This window comes from Saccopteryx leptura, chromosome 1 (assembly GCF_036850995.1).
Source record: "Saccopteryx leptura isolate mSacLep1 chromosome 1, mSacLep1_pri_phased_curated, whole genome shotgun sequence".
Taxonomy (NCBI): Eukaryota; Metazoa; Chordata; class Mammalia; order Chiroptera; family Emballonuridae; genus Saccopteryx; species Saccopteryx leptura.
This window is the reverse complement of record NC_089503.1, coordinates 83886100-83907408: the sequence shown is the minus strand read 5'-3', so window position 1 is coordinate 83907408 and position 21309 is coordinate 83886100. Positions and strand designations below refer to the sequence as shown.

The window sequence follows — 21309 nt, the reverse complement described above, 5'->3', positions numbered from 1 at the left end:
GGCCCATAAAATTTTGCCTGTGTGTTACAGAAAGAAACTTGATCCTTAGTGCCCTGCCCTGCCTGCTCTCACTGGTGGATCTGGGTGCCACTGCCTTGCCCAGAACTGTGCTTTGAACTGTCCTGGAGGTAAGACCTGGCTGTGCAAAGGTTGCGAGGACAGGAGCTGAGGTGGACCCTACAGCTAAGTCTCCAGTCTGCTAGCTCCAATGAGAGGGACCTGTGGAGAGGCAAGTAGAAAACTGAGACTGACCTTGAGAGAGCCCTATAATTGGAAAGCCTTAACAAGCCCCACCTACCAATGGGACCGAGGCCCAACCTACATCATTGCCACAGCCACACACCAGCAGACTTCTGCCCAAAAGCACCACAGAGGCAAAACACATAGTACAGCGCCACCTGCCAAAAAAAGGAAGATGCTACATCTCAAAACCAGAAAATATTTACATTTTTAAATGCTTTTTGTCATTTTTACTTCTTTACTTTTTATTTATTTTTTATCTTCCTTTTGAACTACATTATGCATAGTTGTTACATTTTTCATTCTAGTTTTTTGTGAGGGTTTCATTTCAGAAACCTTTACTTCTGTTTTTTTCTTTTTCTTTGTTTTGTATTTTGTTTTTTGTCCTTTTTTTCTCTTTATTCTCCCTTCTCATTTATTCTCCTTTATCTTTTTTTTTTCTCTCTCATCTGATCATCACTTATCATCAAATTATTATATTTTGGACTCATTTTTCTTTGTGGCATTTTGCTTGTTTTTTACTTCATTTTTTCTCTCGTTTGTCATCTCTCCTCAGTTTCTGCTCCTTGTTTTCTGAAGTTTTTGTTCCACTTATCATTATAGAATTTTCATTTTTCACTATATTTTTTCAACTCCTAGTTTTTCTTAATCATCTCTTATTAGTGTTATTAACAATACCACTCCCAAATGCCATTAATGAAAAAGATTACGATTATCTCCTTGTATAAAAATTAATTCAAAATGAATCAAAGACCTACATATAAAATCAGAAACAATAAAATACATAGAAAAAAGCATGGGTACTAAACTCATGGACCTTGGCCATAGAGAATATTTTATGAATTTGACTCCAAAAGCTAGGGAAGTAAAGGCAAAGATAAATGAATGGGAGCATATCAGACTAAGAATTTTTTGCACAGCAAAAGAAACTGACAACAAAATAGACAGCCAACTAAATAGGAGATGATATTTTCGAACAACGGCTAAGATAAGGGGCTAATATCCAAAATATTGTATATATAAAGAACTCACAAAATTCAACAACAAACAAGCAAACAATCCAATAAAAAAATTGGAAGAGGACATGAGCTGACACTTCTCCCAAGAGGAAATACAAATGGCCAATAGATATATAAAAAGATGCTCATCTTCATTAGCTATTAGAGAAATGCAAATCAAAAACTACAATGAGATATCACCTCACACCTGTTAGATTAGCTATTATCTAAAAGACAGGTAATAAGAAGTGTTGGAGAGGCTGTGAAGCAAAAGGAACCCTCATTAACTGTTGGTGGGAATGTAAAGTACTACAACCATTATGGAAGGAAGTATGGTGGTTCCTCAAAAAATTAAGAACTACCATATGACCCAGCAATCCCTCTACTGGGTAGAGGAATTTGGGGGTAGTGGGTACCCCCTAAACTCAAAATCATTGGTATATAAAGACACATGAAGCCCCATGTTCATCTCAGTATTGTTTACAGTGGCCAAGACATGGAAACAACCAAAAAGTCCTTCAATAGAATATTGGATAAATGTGGTACATGTATATTATGGAATAATTTGATTAAAATTAAAACAAGACATGCATAACCAATACAAAGTTTTAATATTGCAAATCTAAGCTTCTTATGTGTTCTTTTTATTATTTTGGAGTAAGTTAAAGCATTACAGTTTTAAAGGTTTTGTGTTGTTTCTTCTTTTTGAAGATATTTATCTAAAGGGAATAAAATAGAAGTATTTGAGTTAGTTTGAATAATCTAATTGTATCAACATGCATTTTCATTATTTCTTAACAGATGTTAGTAGAAAAACACATTCAATGGTGAGAGATTGAGAGACTTGGGCTTAAATATAGTTTATATAAATATTAATGAGCATTCTAAATTTTTATAAGAAAGAAATTATTTTAGTGTTTCTCAAATTTATGATCACTAGAACTTGTTTTATAAAATGCAGTTTATAGAGCATATTTAAGGAATGTGCAATTTTTTGTTAATCATTGTTATGTGTTTAACACTGTAAAATAATTAGACTCTAAAAACACAATTTATAAGAACATCATGAGCTTCAGGTATTAGTTATCAGTAGATATGAATTATTTATTCTAGAATTAGAAAGGAATTCAAAGGTTACTTCTTTGTTTCTCACTTTATTTTAAAGTTTTACATATTCAATTATTTTTGTATATAAATGAATCATCTCAAATTAATAACTAGTAGTTTTAGGTGGAAGAAAAGTAAGGCAATATACTCTTAACAATGAAAGGCACTTTGGTTTATTAAATTAATGAACATTAATTTCAGCATTTCCAATTAACCTTCTCTATCCCCAAAGTCTCCTGGAGTTCCTAGTTGTCATTATACATTAATCTTTCCCAGCTATGACTTGAATCATGCTTTTGGTAATGTGCTGTTCTCAGTGACAGTGATTAGTTAGAAAGGAGCATCTCATTAAGAGGTTGAATTCCAGAGTATCAACAAATATAACAGTCATCTGGCAGATCATCTGGCAAATATTCTTGCATCCAAGGAAATAAAAATGCAGGCTCATCAATATTAAAAATCTCCCTTCCTTGTTCTATTCATTGCATATCAAACTATTCTTGCATAGATGGAACTACATTCTCCCCTACTGCTTGAATGAATTACTAAATTAAAGTATAGGGTAGCATCATTGCAAAGACAGAAACTTAGTCTAAGAGTGCCTTTGAAAATAAATAAAAGTCATTTGTCTTATGAATATCAAACCTGCATTTAAAAAGACTGAAAAATAATTATGAAACATTGCATGTAACTGTAAAAACTTATTTAACAGAAAAAGAAAAAATCTCATATAACCCATCATTTTCATTTCCATGATGAATGCTCTATATTGACACCTAATTAACTTTTTAAGCAGAAGAATATAATAACAAAACTGTGTCAGTAAAATGTGCTTCATTAAGTATGATCACTATAGTTCTTACTCCCTAAAAATATTCTTTGGGAATCACAGTGATTGTTTACATTTAAATCAGACTATCATATCAAATGCATACCTGATACAATTATTTTGTTTAATATATCTTCATTTAAAAGCCTGAACACAGATTATTTTTTTGGCATCTTCTAAATAAGGTGAATACTATTGGCCAACAGCCCATTTTTTTTTACAGAAATATGAAACATGTTTTCAACTCATTTGCATCTACTAAATACATTTAGCTGGCTAGAATGGAAAATAGGAGCTATTTTCCTGCCAATAGCCTTTTAATTTAGATGTCCATAGTGTGCCAAGAAGTTTTTATACAGCTGTGAAATACTTAAGTGGCTTCCTAAATATATTGTAGGACCTGCCACTGTAGCTGTTAAGTCAGAAAATAATTATTGGTACAAATAATTTTATTATGGAAAGTAAAAATGGTGATTTTGCTTTTCTTTTTCCCTTGTGAAAATGTTAGTCTCGCACATTTGTTACCCTAAAAACAAGCAAAAAAAGAGTTTAGGGACAGAGAAAACACCCTCAATTTCACTGTTGAAGAATTGTGTGCTCCATATTTATGACAGATGAAGTTTTTATGAAAGGGACTATTTTAAGAAACTCAGATGACATAATCTAAATAAAATAATCACTGTTCTGTTCAAATTCAAAAGGCTGATATATTACAGATGTTAAAAAAATATATGTGGCAATGTAGTGTATACAAATGTTGAAATTTCTAAAAAATATTTACTCAACAATAATATTAAAGAGACATATCTGAACAAGATGGTATTGTTTATTCTCTATTACTTATCAAAATAGAACCTGGATCAGCTAATCAAATATATAAATTACCTCCTAGATATGGGCAAAGTTCAAATAATCTATTTCAAAGTATGTAGGGACAGAAGTCTGTCTATAGCCAATAAATACAACAGAACATAAGATTTGATTGGAATATAAAATGTTTTGCTATCAAATTGTGTAATAATAATAAAAAAAGTTATTAACTTCTCTGAAGTTTAGTTGCCTTATCTGTAAAATGCAGTGCTGGTGTGACTGATGAGAGTTCACGTTTCCTGTAAAGCATTTAGCATGGTGCTTAGAGAGAAAAGAGAGCACTGTTTGAAAGCACTGCCTACTTTGATTCCAGCTCTGCCAGTTAGTAACTGACTTTGGGTAAGTTATTCACTGCGCATAATTTTTCTGATTTGTATACTGGTGATAATATTTGAACATACGACATAAGATGACTACAAAAATCGAATGTTAATTATGTAAAGCATTCAAACTGTGAGTTATTACATGACTAATAAGTATGTAGGTGCTATTTTTATTGCTAATAGTTGTATTCTGACACATTTAAGAAGTAACTATCTCTTTTTTTTTTACAATCCCTATATGTACTAATGGAAATAAAAAACATAACAGTAATAATTAAGAAATTTATTGTATCTTTCTTTTCAAAATATGGGACAGCTTCATTTCTTATGCAATACAACAGTGCAGTCTTGCAAAATAAAGATGTTCTAAAGAAACCTGAGATGGGGAGGAGAGGAAATGAAAGGAGAAGGGGGAGGAGGGAGAAAGATTGAAGTTCTTTAAGGTTTTTTCCAATGTGAAATTCAGCAACCTGATTAGCTTTGAGATAGGGAAAATGAAAGAACAGAAATGATTTGTCCAATCTTTCTCAAACATAAAGAAAAGGGAATTCTGATTAAATTGGTTAATTATTGAGGGTCTGCAGTTACTGCAGCTTCATATTTGACTAAGTTTACAAAGAGTTCCTTGAAACTGGAAAGCTCTTGGTTTTAATGTCAAAGCTAAAATAAAATTGACTTTTTTTTTCCTGCTCAGTACTCCTATCACAACAACAAAGAGAAACAGAACCAGAAAAGCAATTGGCGCTTTCCACAGAAAATAAGAGCCTCTGTGACTCTAAACAGGGCCAGGAGAGGCAGCTGCTAGTATGCAATGAAAGTCAAACTGAAGGGATAAAAGATATTTAGAAAAAATGATTGTAGTGCAGACCTCAGACCAAACAGTTCCTCAAAGAAGTTACCAGTCCTTTGTTTGTAACAACAAGGATGGATACACAGTCTGGCAATGAATGCTCCTTTTGAATTTGCTTTGAAGGCAAGGTTGAAGACAGAATCATGAAGACATATAATCTTGATAGCTAATAATAAGTAGGTCAGTTGCTGCTGAAGAGAAGGTTCCGAAATCAACACATACTCTATAAAAATCACTAAATATTTAAAGAGATGGCCATTGCTGGCTTGTTTATAATAAGAAAAAATAGGAACACAAAAATATTCTTTAAAAGAAAATCAGTTAATATGACACATCATAGAAACAGAGTACTTATTGGCATGCAGTATGTTATTAAACATGTAAAGGAGAAAGACCACACCGTCTTACTGGCTCTTGTTCTTCAGAATTTACAACTCTGTTTAAAACAGACGTTACTTTTAAGTAGAAATTTTAGACACAATTATTACATTTTTCAAAAAATCTACTTTGAATTGCATAGCCTGTATATATTTATGTGTAGAGAATTGACATATTTTTACTATTTGTCTCAATCAAAGGAACATAGTGTTCTCTATTCATATTTTTAACATTTTATACTAGAGTTTTTCTGTTTTTCCATAGAGGTCTTGACATATTCTTTTTTGTGTGCATGTGACAGAGACAGAGAGAAACAAAGAGAGGGACAGATAGGGACAGGCCGACAGGAAGGGAGAGAGATGAAAAGCATTAATTCTTTGTTGCAGCACCTTAGCTGTTCATTGATTGCTTTCTCATATGTGCCTTGACCCCGGGGGGGGGGGAGCTACAGCAGACTGAGTGACTCCTTGCTCGAGCCAGCGACCTTGGGCTCAAGCTGCTGAGCCTTGCTCAAACCAGATGATCTCACGCTGAAGCTAGTGACCTCGGGGTTTTGAACTTGGGTCCTCCAATTCTCAGTCCTATGCTCTATCCACTGCACCACCACCTGGTCAGGAGACATGTTAGTTCTTAATAACTTATACTTTCCTCGTGCTAATATGAAAGATATGTAGTTTAGAGTTATGTTTATGCTTATATCTAGTGGAGATAAATGCTACTGATTATTTTAAGCAGCCCTCACACCCAGGAATCTATTCTAATTAGTTTTAATGGACTGCTGATTTTCCATGAAATTATAATAATTCTATAAATAATGACAATATTATTTTTTCTTATCAATTTCTGAAACACTTGTATACCTTTTCATTCCTATATCCTTGGTTGTACCATTCTGTACTCTATTAAGTCAAAGCTTCGGGCTTCCCTGAGTGTGAGATTTCATATAATTCAACATGACTCTTGCCAGAACCATAAAAGTTTTGTCCATCAGCTGCTACAAAGACAATGGTTTTATTTTTTTTTAATGTTTTGCCTGTAAGGAGGGTGTCTTTCATATCCACTTTTATGCTATAATTTCCAAGTTATCATAGGGCATGTGAGTGTGTGTATGGGAGCAAAAACATAGTCCCTGATCTTCTTTGTTGACTGAAATGGAGACACCCGCTTAAAAGATGTACCTGTCACTGTCTCCCTGGCACAGCATGTTTCTAACCTGATTTGGCCTCGTTGGGTTGCTTAAATGTTTAGGTGAGGCTAATATCTCCAATGGTGTGTCTTGTAAAGTAGTGTGCAAGCTAGGATGAACTTTTAAAATTCATGATCAAGCCCTGGCCGGTTGGCTCAGTGGTAGAGTGTTGGCCTGGTGTGCAGGAGTCCTGGTTTTGATTTCCAGCCAGGACACACAGGAGAAGTGCCCATCTGCTTCTCCACCCCTCCCCTTCTCCTTCCTCTCTGTCTCTCTCTTTCCCTCCCACAGCCAAGGATCCACTGGAGCAAAGTTGGCCCCAGCGCTGAGGATGGCTCCATGGCCTCTGCCTCAGGCACTAGAATGGCTCTTGTCACAACAGAGCAACGCCCTAGAGGGGCAGAGCATCGCCCCCTGGTGGGCATGCCAGGTGGGTCCCGGTCGGGCGCATGCGGGAGTCTGTCTGACTGCCTCCCTGTTTCCAACTTCAGAAAAAAATACAAAAAAATAAAAATAAAATAAAAAAATAAAAGTCATGATCAAGAAACTATAAGGTAGATCCTGGCTAGGTATAGCTCAGTTGGTTAAAGCATCGTTCTGTGCATCAAGGTTGTGGGTTCAATCCCAAATGAGGGCACATATAAGAATCAACCAATAAATGCATAAATTATTGGAACAAGAAACTGATGTTTCTCTCCCTTCTCCTTCTCCTCCTCCTACTTCTCCTTCTTCTCTCTCCCCCCTCTCTAAAAATCACTAACTGAATGAAGACAAAAGAAAAAAAAAAAAGAAAGAGAGAAACTATAAGGTAAGAAGCATAGGAAAGGAAATACTAAAGAGAAATTAAGGCCCAAATGAGAGACAAACAACCAAGGGTTGATGATGAAAAATTTGTAGCAAAAATAAGAGGATAAATGTACCCTTTTTGAGTGAATAAACTTTAGAGTAATTTTTAAACAAATTTACCTGACTCCATACTTATCGTAATGCAATTATACAATTGCCAAACTGACATGTCACTACCTTCTGATGAACTATTTGATAGCTCTACACCTTTTTCAGAATAAAAGTTAAACCCATCATGACCTGTGCTGCATTTAATTACCCAAAACAATGTTATAAAACATTATAGAGAAAAATATTATAATTCAAATATGCCATTATGCATTACCAAATTATCTATTGATTATACATAATGTGTAAGAAAGATTACTAAACTCTTGAACCTGAAACAACAATAAAAATGAAAATACTACTTGTGAAATGGTGAGATACAGCTAATGCACAATTTAGAGAGAATTTAGGTATTTAGAAACATTTTATTCACTTGGGTACTTAGAACTGGGTGCTGCTAGCCACATGACTATTGACATTTAGATTCAAATTAATTAAATACATAAAATATATATAAAGGAATTTTAAAGCAAATAAAACTTTAAAATTAGCTTTTCATTCTTACTGGACACCTTCCAATTGCTCAACCATCATCTGTGACTGCAGGTTACTGTATTGCAAACTTGCAAATATAAAACATGTTTAACATATCAAATGTACTTCTTTAATATTATGTATCCATTTTAGAAAAAAAGGTACCTTTTTCATATTCTGTCAGTTCATCTGGAACCTTGAGACTATCTGAAAATACAGAAACAAAACAAAAAGAATATTCTTTGGTGTTAAACTATTATAAAACCCTTTCCTATGTCTTAACTGTAGTTTTTTAATTCAGAATTTTTGCAACTGTATTACTGGGTTCATATTCTCACAGAGGTTTAAATAAGGCTACGCACAGTGAAAGCAGCTCCTACTGAATCATGGATTTGTATCCAGATCCCTGGCTCCGTTATCACTGCCACCCTTAGAACTGTGCTCAGGCCACATGTGAAGCCCAAACATACCCATTACATAACATCTGGAGTTCAGGAGTCCTTGCAAAGGCCCTTGAAGCCATGTGTATGCCAAGTTGTTGCAGCCCTTAGATCTACTTACACCTGCAGGCTGGTGCATCAGTATCTGGCACACATTTCTCAAAGCAGATAAGAACTCTGTTGGGGTGGAACCAAGGCAGACGGTACACTCTATTTTGACTAGCTGTTTTCTAAGTCATGAGCAGAATGTGTTGGCTCACATGTCTACATTCACCCATCAGAAATTTATCTGTTCCTTTGCAAGCTTTTTGCTTTCATAACCAATGTATTAGTCTGGAACCTCCAGAGGAAAGAGCTAATAGGTAATCTATGTCCGTATCTATCTTTCATACTCTCTCGCAGACTTAGTAAAGTTAAATGGTTAGAAACTATTAGATAATAATAGAGATAGTTAGAAAACTATTAGTATAAATAGTTAGAAAATAGTCAGAAAGCTATTGTAATTTTTAAAGGAGGATCTAGTCAGACCTTAAACAAAAGTATGGCCAGGGATGTTGATGAGGAGGGGACAATTGGAAAGCTTTTCTGAAGGTAAAAATCAGTAAGTGACCATATTGGATAGTCTCCTGAGAATTTAGCATCTAGGTATTATGTACTCTTTTAGACTGTGAATATAGCATTAAAAATCTTATGAATGGAGACAACTCTGGTTTCAAATCTTAAAAAGATGAAGAATTTCTATGGCTATCAATGGTTCTATCTTTTGCATTACTTATTCAGAAAAATAACACTGATATTATCATTAGTCCTGAAAAGCAAGAATTTCCAAACATCAATGTATCTTTAAGGGAGTTTTTTTGCTTTATGTGACACAAACTCCATCTCATTGTTTGTTAGATTAAAAACATTTTTGAGTTATAACTGAGAAGTCCAGAAGTAAAGATAACTCAAATAAGGTTTAGTTCACCTTCTCCAATATTTTCATCAAGGATGAGACTACTCTTGGTAGAGCTCTGCCTTCTCTGGTCAGCACAGAAATATGACTACATCCATTTGCCAGCTCTTTCTTTGTGGTTGCAAAATAGGTACACTTTCAGATGTGTATGTGTGCCCTGTATATGTAATTGCATGCTCATGTGTACATATGCAACTGATATCACAGAGAATGTGTTAATGGGCCATGTTTTGAAGTGCACATAATTTAAAGGATTGTAGAATGGCAGCAGTCATGTTAGAGGATCAACTGCCAAGTCAAGGACTGGAAAAAGCTTTGAATGATTTGTCTGTAGTAGCAGCAGTCATCTGTGATGCACACACTAAGGTATGTGAGCCCCTACAAACCACCATCACACCAGGTGGATGAGCTGGTGCCCCCACACACATGGTTAAATGCCCAGATGTTGAAGTCAGTATTACCTTACCCTTATTAGTCCTTATTTTCCTCATCTGTACATTTAGGGTGGTCAATATCTACCTTAGAAGGTTGCAGTGAGTGCAGACTAAATGTAACAATGTTTGTAAAATGTTTAGTACATTTCTAGGCTCAAGAGGTACTAATCAATGTCATATGTAGCAGCTAGTGCATGGGCTCTGGCCCCCGACAACATGGCTTCCTATCCCCAGGTTGGACATTTACTAGCTGTGTGATCCTGCCTGAAATGAGTAACCTCTCTCTGTCTCAGCTACTTCTCATGAAGTGGAGGTAGTAATAGTTCTTTCACTTGCAAACTTTATACCTTCAACAATCAAGTTGAAAAATGAATGACGACCTGTTTGTGTGGTAATTGAGAAAAAGGTAAGAAAAAGCTTCCTTGTCAATCCACAAAAAAGTGTCATTATAAATTGCTTATTTTCAAACATACCATTCGATTAGGAATAAGAAATAAAATGATTAGATTAAGCCTTTAGTAACTGCTTCTGGGAAAGGGAGACTTTCATAAATACAATGCTAAACCACATCCCTGCAATAGATAGTGACTCAGAATAACAGTTATCCAAAGAAAATTACAAATGTTGTTTTTAAAGGAGGTTTAAAAATGTCAAGTATCAAAAGCACTGTTACCAGGCCATAGAACAGTTGTTATAATTTTATAAATCTTTAATAGGAGAATTTTCTGCCACAAACAGTATAGATACTTTTCTCACAACTATTGCCAAATAATATAGTTGATAATGTATTGAAATAGATTTACCTTTAGTTTTCTGCACGCAATATAGAATTCTCTGATGCTATTTGTAAGAGTCTATCATTAAAAACAGCAAAACTATCAACAACAAGGAACTGTTGACATGAAAGTGGATTTAATAATTCTTTAGGTTAGGAAATTAATTCTTATACTGCTCATAAAAGCAACATAATAGATTAGCACGATAGTACAATGGATAGTTTAATTTTCTGTTCTTATTATAAAAAGCACTTGAATACATTTAAGGGTTTATGTGCAATTATATCAATGAGACTTTAGCTAAATTTTCTTCAATTTGTGTAGCATATGAGAAAAAATAAATTTAAAGCAAGGTTTTGGGTTACAAGGCCAATGAAAATTTAAATAAAAACATTAAGAGACTACACAAAGCCTATACCCAGAAGATCAAGTTCTACTACATCAGTTCTTCAAATTGTGACAGATTCATTCCTGAGACAATTAATTCTGACCTTATGTATAATTGGGAAACAAAATATTGGTTTTCTTTTTCTTTAACAATCTAAAGGAGAATTTAACAATGTAGTAAAAAGAGTGCACACACATATTTCTTTTGCTTTAAAAATATAGGAATTTTATCTGCAAAAGTTATTACTATGAACACATCCAAAATTTTATTAACAAAGCACTTTGTATGTTATATTATTTATATTCCAGATCTTTTAAAATTATTCCAATCAAATTTGGGAGCTGTGCTAAGACTCAAATCTAAATATCTCATTTTAGAAGTTGCACTTTTAAATACTCTGGCTTATAATGTACAAAAATGTGTGTGTATATGTAGATAAGTAAATTTAATAAAATTATAGTAGAGCCATAAAATGTCATGAGATCTGCATAGAATCAAAAACATATCATCATAATATTTATATTTGTCAACCACCTAAAGAAAAAAAAATAAAAATAATACCAAATTTCAGCATCTCAAAATATGTAACAAAATGAAAACAAAACAACTACTGTATCACTAGTGAAGAAACTAAACTAAGAATAGTGATTTTGGGAAATTCTAAAAGTAAGATAGTTTTGGTGAAACTAGGAGACACCAAATTATTCTGCAGCGCATATGATCCTTTTAAAATTGTTATATAAGAAAATCAATTGGAGATCCAAGATAGAGGCAGAATAGATTGATGTTACAATCACCTCCTCCCAGGAATAAACTTCAATTACAACTAAAATATTAAAAAATCAGCCTGTGACCAGACAGTGGGGTAGTGGATAGAGCGTCAGACTGGGATGCAGAGGACCTAGGTTTGAAACCCCAAGGTCACCGGCTAGAGCAAGGGGTCACTTGTTTTGCTGTAGCCCCCCGCTCAAGGCACATAGGAGAAAGCAATCAATGAAGAACTAAGGTGCCACAATGAACTGATGCTTCTCATCTCTCTTCCTGTCTATTCCTATCTGTCCTTCCCTCTGTCTCTTTCTCTCTGTCACTGAGACCAAATATATATAGAAAAATCAGTCTAAATTGCCAACTAAAGACTAGCTGAAGATAAGTCTTATAACCAAGGATTTATAGAAGAAGCCATATCAAGACTGGTAGTAAGGAAAAGACAAAAATGGCTGGCACTGGCTGGCTCTGCTCCCGTTGAAGTGGGTAGGATTCTGGAGGGATATCTTAACTGTGAATGATCTAATAAGTTATGTGGGGGTCTTAATATCAAACTAGGCTCCCCAGACTAAGCACTAAAGTCAGGAAAATGGGCCCCACATAAAATCTGGTTGAAGAAATCAAAGGGGATTCTGTCTGCCAGGAAGAGACAAAAGTTTGATAGAAACACAGGTGCCCTCTTAAAAGGCAGATGCACAAAATCTTATTCACAGCCACTACCCTGGGATCTAGCAGAGGGAGGGTAGAGTGATCTACAGTTATGTGAGAATAGACTGGGGCTTGTTGCTCTGGGGAGACAGCTGAAGGGACAGCCACCAGGACCTTTGTGCTGAGTCATTCTCTCACACTGCAGATGCCATCTCCCTTGGGTGGCGCTTACTCTCCAAATGGCAGCAGCCTGAAGGAATGCAATGTCCCCACCCTCTGGAATCCTTGTAGCCCTACACAGTGAGATTGCATTCTGCTGAGGAGTCAGCTTAATGGGCCAGGGTAGAGAGGTCTGGTCAGACTCAGGGGACATCAGTGACTGAGTTGTATGACTTTGGGACAAATGAAAACCCCCCACTTTCTGTGAACCTTACTGGCTGCTCCCCTTCAGGGGAGATCTGCTAGACCCACTCTCTGGCCTCCCAGCTGTCCAACACTCCCGACTCTTAGTGGCTCTGCCCTGATAAGGGCTGGTAAGAATCTGGGAAACACTGAGTTGTGTAGCTCTGCAGTGGAGGCTACTCTCCCCACTGTCCTCCAAGAATGACCAGGACCTCCCTCTTCATGGGAATTCCACTAGCCCAATCCACCTGACTCCCAATGGCTTGGCATGCTGAGATCAGCTCCTGGCAGAATTTGGGGCAGACTGAGTTTAGTGGCTCTAAAACAGGGCCATTTTTTCCTCACATGCCAGAGCAGTGCAGAGCCTTCCTTTATAAGTCAAATCTTGGTATGTTTGGGCCTGATAAACTCTGCTAGCCTTACCTGGAGACCCCACCCCACAACAACAGTGGCAAGCATCTAGTGGGTGGCAGCTAGACTTGGCAAACCTTGGAATTTTGGCTGAGTGTCTTCACAACCACCTCTAGCACCAAATTTGAACCTATATCAATCTGGTGCATACCACTACTTCCTTCCTGGTAACTTGCTGAAAAACTACCTCATGAAACTCAAGTACCACCAGAAGTTTTTTCAGTGACTGATCATAACAAGCAGCTTTCAAGTGGAGGCAGGCAGAGGTCAATATCAGGGTGCCTTGGGACTTTTGCTGAACTTCTCCCAGGTGGAATACTGGTAAAAGCCAGTATAGGTGCACAACTTGATCTTTCATATGCATGCCCAGGTATAGCAAAGGTAGCTACAAATTGTAGATCACTTGTAGCTCCAAACTGCTTGTCCATGGCCTGCACTAGAGCTAACATACCCAATGGCCAGCTTCAGACAACAGCACAATCCAAATAACTTTATAATTAGTATATACAAAGGGAGATCTCAGCAGCTACCAGACCCTGCTAAGGCAAATTCTGCTTTTGTGGTCAAGACTCTCAAAATACTTCATACACTGTAGTTGTGGTAACACTTACAGTCAGCCAGGCTGAAGTCCATCCTCTGCATGAATGGGATAACAGCAAACAAGACTCAATGACAACAAGAAGGCCACATAGCCACACAAGGGACATCCCTGCAGCACTCAATTCAGGTGATAAAGGAAAATGTACTTCTAGGTCCCACAAACTTCTAATTCATAAGACTACCTTATTAAGATTGAGAGTCATAGTAGGGCTACCTAATATAAAGAAGCAAACACAAAGTGGAAGCCAAAAAGGGGAGTTAAAGGATCATGCCCTAAATGGAAAAATTAAAAAAAAAAAATAACAGGGGAAATCACCAGAAAAAGAGCTAAATGGAATAGATACAAGCAAATTATCATATGTAAAGTTAAAAAAAAAGATTATAAACATACTGAAGGAACTGAGAGCTACAACAGCATAAAAAGAACATAGAAACCATAAAAAGAACCAGTCAAAAATGAAGAGCCCATTATCTGAAGTAAAGAATACACTAGAAGGAATAAACAATCTGTTGGATGAAACAGAATTTAACCAGTGATTTGGAAGACAAGATAGAAAATAGAAAAAAGCATCTAATCAAAGCAGCAAAATGAAAAAAAAAAAAAAAGAGAATAATTTAAGGGACCTTTGGGACAACATGAAGCATAACATTTGTATCATAGGAGTACCAGAAGGAGAAGAAAGAGGACCTATTTGAAGAAATAGTGACTGAAATCTTCCATACCCGGGTGAAAAGAAAGAACACACAAGTCCAGGGAGCACAGAGAATCATAAACAAGATAAACCCAAAGAGGCCCACATCAAGACACACCATAATTAATATGGTAAAACGTCAAAGGTTAAATTTAAAGAAAGAAACTCATTAAACGCAAGGGCAGCTGTTACAATCTGGGTCTTTAAAAATACCCAGGTGAAAAGAAAGAACACACAAGTCCAGGGAGCACAGAGAATCATAAACAAGATAAACCCAAAGAGGCCCACACCAAGACACACCATAATTAATATGGTAAAACGTCAAAGGTTAAATTTAAAGAAAGAAACTCATTAAACGCAAGGGCAGCTGTTACAATCTGGGTCTTTAAAAATACCCAGGTGAAAAGAAAGAACACACAAGTCCAGGGAGCACAGAGAATCATAAACAAGATAAACCCAAAGAGGCCCACACCAAGACACACCATAATTAATATGGTAAAACGTCAAAGGTTAAATTTAAAGAAAGAAACTCATTAAACGCAAGGGCAGCTGTTACAATCTGGGTCTTTAAAAGGGGCACATGCACTCAAGCAACCATATCTAAGGGACCATCAGAGTGCATTGATCTTGGCACCACCTAATCTTTTGTGGGTTTCTTCCAATATGGAAATATAGAAATAATTGCTAATGAACAAGAAAGCCAAACCACCCCAAGTTAGGTTGCCTTTACTGACATTGATCAATTGACCAGTGATGCTGCAAAGAGTCAAGTTACAATGATCTTACCAATACAGTTTTTAATTTAAAATGCTTGATTGGACATAGATTTGATGATACTGTTGTCCAATCTGATATGAAGCATTGGGCCCTTCATGGTGGTGAATGATGCTGGCAGGCCCAATGATCAAGTAGAATACAAGGGAGAGGCAAAAAGTTCCTATCCAGAAAAGATGGCATCTGTGGTTTTGACAAAGATGAAGGAAATCACAGAAACCTGTCTTGAGAAGACCGTTAACAATGCTGGTGTCATAGTACCTGCTAACTTCAATGTCTCTCAATGTCAGGTTACAACGATGCTGTGACTATTGCTGGTCTCAAGGTACTTAAAATCATCAATGAGCCAGCTTCTGCTATTACTTATGGCTTAGGCAAAATGGTTGGAGCTGAAAATAAATGTGCTGATCTTTGACTTGGAAGGTGACACTTTTGATGTGTTGATTCTCACAATTGAAGATGGAATCTTTGAGGACACATCTACAGCTGGAAACACCCACATAGGTGAAGAAGATTGATGATTGAATGGTCAACCGTTTTATTGGAGATTTCAAGCACAGTCATAAGAAGAACATCAATGAGAAAAAGAAGACTGTCCATCACTTTCATACTGCTTGTGAATGTGCTAAGCATACTCTCTTTTCCAGCACTTAGTTGAGTATAAGGATTGATTTGCTTTATGAAGGAATCAATTTCTATACCTCTTTCACTCATGCCTGATTTAAAAAATTGAATTCTGGCCTTTCCATGGCACCCTGGACCTTGTAGAAAAAGACCTTCTGAATGCCAAACTTGACGAGTCCCAGATCCATTATATTGTCTTGGTGGGTGGTTTTACCCATATCTCCAACATTTAGAAACTCCTTCAGGACTTCTTAAATATAAAATAGTTAAATAAGAGCATCAAACCTGATGAGAATGTTGTTTATGGTGCAGCTGTTGAAATAGCCATTCTCTCTGAAAACAAATTCAAAAGTGTTCAAGATTTACTGCTTGGATGTCATTCCTGTTTCTCTTGGCATTGAGTCATGACTATCTTCATCAAATGCAATACTACTATTTCTACCAAGCAGACACAGACCTTCACCACCTACTCTGACAACCAGCCTGTTGTGTTCATTCAGGTTAATGAAGGTGAGTGTGTGATAACAAAAGATTACAACCTGCTTGGCAAGTTTCAATTTATAGGCATACCTCCTACACCCCATGGTGTTCCTCAGATTGAAGTAATTTTTTATATTGATGTCGATGGCATCCTCAATGTCTCTCCTGTGAATAAGAATACAGAAAAAGAGAACAAGATTGCCATCGCTAATGACAAGGGTCATCTGAGAAAAAAAGACATTGAGCTCATGGTCTAGGAAGCTGAGAAGCAGTGGGGCAAGGTATCTTTCAAGAATTCACTTGAACCTATGCATTCAATATGAAAGCAACAGTTGAAGAAGAAAAATATCAAGGCAAGGTCAATGATTATGACAAAGAGAAGATTCTTGACAAGTGCAATAAAACCATCAACTGGCTTGATAAGAACCAGACCACAGAAAAGGAAAAACTGAACATCCAGCAGAAGAAGTAGGAAAATGTCTGCAACCTTATCATTACAGAGCTGTACAAGAGTACTAGAAGCATAGCAGGAAGAATGCCTGGGGCTTCCCTCGTGGGAAAGCCCCTCCTACTGGTAGGGTCCCCTCTGTCCTCTGGATTCACCATTGAAGAGGTTGATTAAGCCAACCTTGAGTATAGATTTAGTATTGTTCCACACAAAATAATGAAGGATCCATATTTGTAGAATATTGGGTGGCAGTTTTAAAAGTTGAACTTCTGTATTTAAATAACTGGATGTTGGGCAGATAAAGTTATTTTTTCCCACCCTTATTGTTAAAGATGATGTTGCCCATGGTGATAATATTAATGCCCTTCTTGCTTGAGAAGGGGTGTGGTTATCCTAATGTGTTGGGGGAGGGCTTTCACATCAATAGGTTTTAAAAGGTGGAGCTAGGAGGCCATTTAAAGAGAGTGGCCACATTCTTGTAGGGAGAAGGAGCCCTGGCTGGAGCACGGCAGGGAAGCCACGTGGAGGAGGCAGTCAAAATGGTAAAATGGGGGAAGGAGAAGCCAGTTTGTGGAGGAGAAGGAGATGGGGAACAGAGGTGAATAAGACTGGTGAAGTGGAAGCCTTTGATTCTAGAAAAACTCAGATGAGTCAGTGGCTTTGGGAGCCCTAATTAGAAAGGGAACTGTTTCCCACTGTGTGTATTTACTGGCTTGCCCAGAGCAAGATAGGATTAAAGGAAAATAGCCCATCAGTTTTTGACTGTGTTGCTTCATTACCATTGGTCAGAATCAAACCTGAACCTGCATTGGCCAGGTGGCTCTGATGGTGGCCGTGAATACTGGCCCTACACTGGGCATTCTTGACACTTGAATATGGAATATGTACACAAGGAAAAGAAATAATGCACTTTATAAGTATCACATTATAAGTATTGTAAAGTGGAAAATGTGATATTTTATTTTATTTATTTTTTTATTTTTCTGAAGTTGGAAACGGGGAGGTAGTCAGACAGACTCCCACATGTACCCGACCGGGATCCACCTGGCATACCCACCAGGGGGCGATGCTCTGCCCATCTGGGGCATTGCTCTGCTGCAACCAGGGCCATTCTAGCGCCTGAGGCAGAGGCCATAGAGCCATCCTCAGCACCCGGGCCAACTTTGCTCCAATGGAGCCTTGGCTGCGGGAGGGGAAGAGAGAGACAGAGAGCAAGGAGAGGGGGAGGGGTGGAGAAGCAGATGGGCGCTTCTCCTGTGTGCCCTGGCCGGGAATCGAACCCGGGACTCCTGCACACCAGGCTGATGCTCTACCACTGAGCCAACCGGCTAGGGCCGAAAATGCGGTATTTTAAATAAAACCATTTAAACTTGGCACCATAAAAAAATAAAGAGAAAATCTTAGGTCCTGGCCAGTTGGCTCAGTGGTAAAGTGTTGACCTGGCATGTGGATGTCCCAAATTTGATTCCCGGCGAGGGCACACAGAAGAAGCGCCCATCTTTTTCTCCACTTCAACCCCTCTTACTTCTCTCTCTCTCTCTCTCTTTCCTTCCTGCAGCCATGGCTCAATTGGAACAAGTTGGCTCCAGGCACTGAGAATGGCTCCATGGCCTCTGCCTCAGGTACTAAGCAGAGCTCGGTTGCTGAGCAATAGAGCAATGCACCATATGGGCAGAGCATCAGACTTACCAGGTGGATCCCAGTCAGGGTACATGCAAGAGTCTGTCTCTCTGCCTCCCCTCCTCTCATTGAATTTTAAAAAAAGAAAAGCTTAAAAGCAACAAGATATGGATAGTTAGATACTGCAAGGGAGCTCCCAAAAGACTGTGAATAGATTTCTCAACAGAAACATTTCAGGCCAGAAGGGATTGGTATGAAATATTCAAATGATGAAAAGTAAGAACCTACAACCAGATTAATTTACCCAGTAAGGCTATCATTTAAAATTGAAAAAGAAATAAAGACCTTTCCCAACAATTAAAAGCTAGAGGAATTTTTTACCACCAAACTAGTATTACAAGAAATATTTAAGGGCCTGCTTTAAGAGGAAAAAGAAGAAGGAGAAGTAGTAGTAGAAAGAGATTCCTTTAAAAAAATAAAATGACAATGAACCATGGGAATATCACTTTAAATGTAAATGGATTAAACGTTCCAATCAAAAGACATAGGGTAGCTGAATGGATAAAAAACAAGATGTATATATATGTTGTTATGCATGAGACCCACCTCAGAGCAAAAAGATATACACAGACTAAAAGAGATGGAAAAGCTATTTTATGCAAATGAAAAGAAAAAGAAAGCTGGGCTATCAATATGTATATATAACAAAATAGACTTTACAACAAAGGCCACAGTAAGAGACAAACAAGAACATTACATTATGATAAAGAAAGCAATCCAACAAGAGGATATAACCTTTGTAAATATTTATGTACCTAACATAAGAGCATTCCAATATATAAATCAAGTCTTGATGGACATAAAGGAAAAATGGACAGTAATACAGTCATATTAGGAAAATTTAACACTCCATTAAGATCAATAAATCAATCTTCCAGACAGAACATAAATAAGAAAACAGTGGTCTTAAATGACACACTAGATCAGATGAATTTAATATCTTCAGAGCATTTTACTGTAAAGCAGCAGAATATAAATTTTTTTCAAGTGCATATGGAACATTTTTAGGATAGATTGTATGTTAGACCCAAAACAAGTCTCAATAAATTTAATAAGATTAAAATTATATCAAGCATCTTCTCTGACACAGAAATTCCACTTCTTTGAATGTATTTGAAGAAACTGAAAACACAAATTCGAAAGAATATAGGCACCCCTATGCTCATTGCAATTTTACTTACAATAGCCCATCTACAGATGAGTTGATGAATAAAAGCAATGGTATACTTATATAATAGAATACTTAGTTATAAAAAAAATGGAATCTTAACTTTTGCCATAGCATGAAGGGATCTGGAGAGTAATGCTAAGTGGAATAAGCCGGTCAGAGAAAGACAAATAACATATGATTTCACTTATATATGGAATCTAATGAAAAATATATAAATAAATAGATCAATAGAAACAAACTCATAAATACAGAGAACAGACTGATAGATGTCAGAGGGGAGGGGCTTGGGTGGGCTGGATGAAGAAGGTGGAAGGATTAAGCAAAGAAAAAAAATCATAGACACAGATAACTGTGATGTTTACCAGTGGGAAAAGGTTGTGTGGGGGGGAATTGAATAGCATTTGACAATGTGTTGGGGGCAAGAGGATTGTGACTGGTTGTGGGAGGTGGAGAGATTGAGCTAAAAAAAGAAAACAATAGAAAATAGTCATGGACACAGGCAACAGTGTGGTGATTGCTGGGGGTAGGGATGTGGAGGAATGGGGGAGGGTATGGGGGATAAATGATGACGGTAGAAGACTTCACTTAGGGTGGTGAACACACAATACAGTGTACAGAAAGATGTATTGTAGAGTTGTGCCCCTGAAATGTATAATTTCTCTAACCAATGTCACCCCAATAAATTCAATAAAAATAATCTCCATTTTAAATTTTTCACTAGAGATTTAGCAGGACCAGAATGTCTTTTTTTTTTTTTTTTAATGTCAGAATCCTGACTAAGAGATTGGCTATTTCCGGAAACTGTTCTAAGGAGCACCCTTTATTCATACCCCAAGAAATTTTAATTCTTCCCTTATATCACTTTAGGAAACTTGAAAGCCAATATATTGTATTTCAATAGTGTATTCTTCTTTAGAATCAATTATTTGAGTTATATTTTATTATTATCAACATATTTTCTGAGGATTTAAAAATTAACTCTTCTATAAACATTCTGTATCTGTCATAAAACTGGTTTTGACATCACTGTGTAACTATGTGTGAGTTTGCCCTATTGACTACCTTACTTAGAAAAAGAGAGGCAATGTGTTCTGTGAGGAAAATGTATCTTGAAGTAGAATTCATACTTCTTCAAAAAATTAAGAATAGAAATAGAATTCAAATCTTAGGTGTCTAGTTATCTATATTGTTGAGTGTAAAATTCCATACTATATTTGAACATATTTTCTTTTATATAAAATGAAATATAAGATTGTGAGAGAAGTTGCTGAATTACTGTAAATGTTAAAATCTTTAATATAAGACTTTGATTGGGGGAAATGTATGTTTACAGTTTATTCTAATTGTTAGCAATAGAATTACAGTGGTACCTTGAGATACACACAGACTGACATACCAATTTTTTAAGATAT

The 21309-nt window shown here is 36.6% G+C and overlaps 1 pseudogene; it reads left to right on the top strand.

Moving 5' to 3' along the window:
• The first annotated feature begins 15322 nt into the window (after positions 1-15322).
• LOC136388081 (heat shock cognate 71 kDa protein pseudogene) lies at positions 15323-17220 on the top strand (annotated as a pseudogene).
• Positions 17221-21309: the final 4089 nt, after the last annotated feature.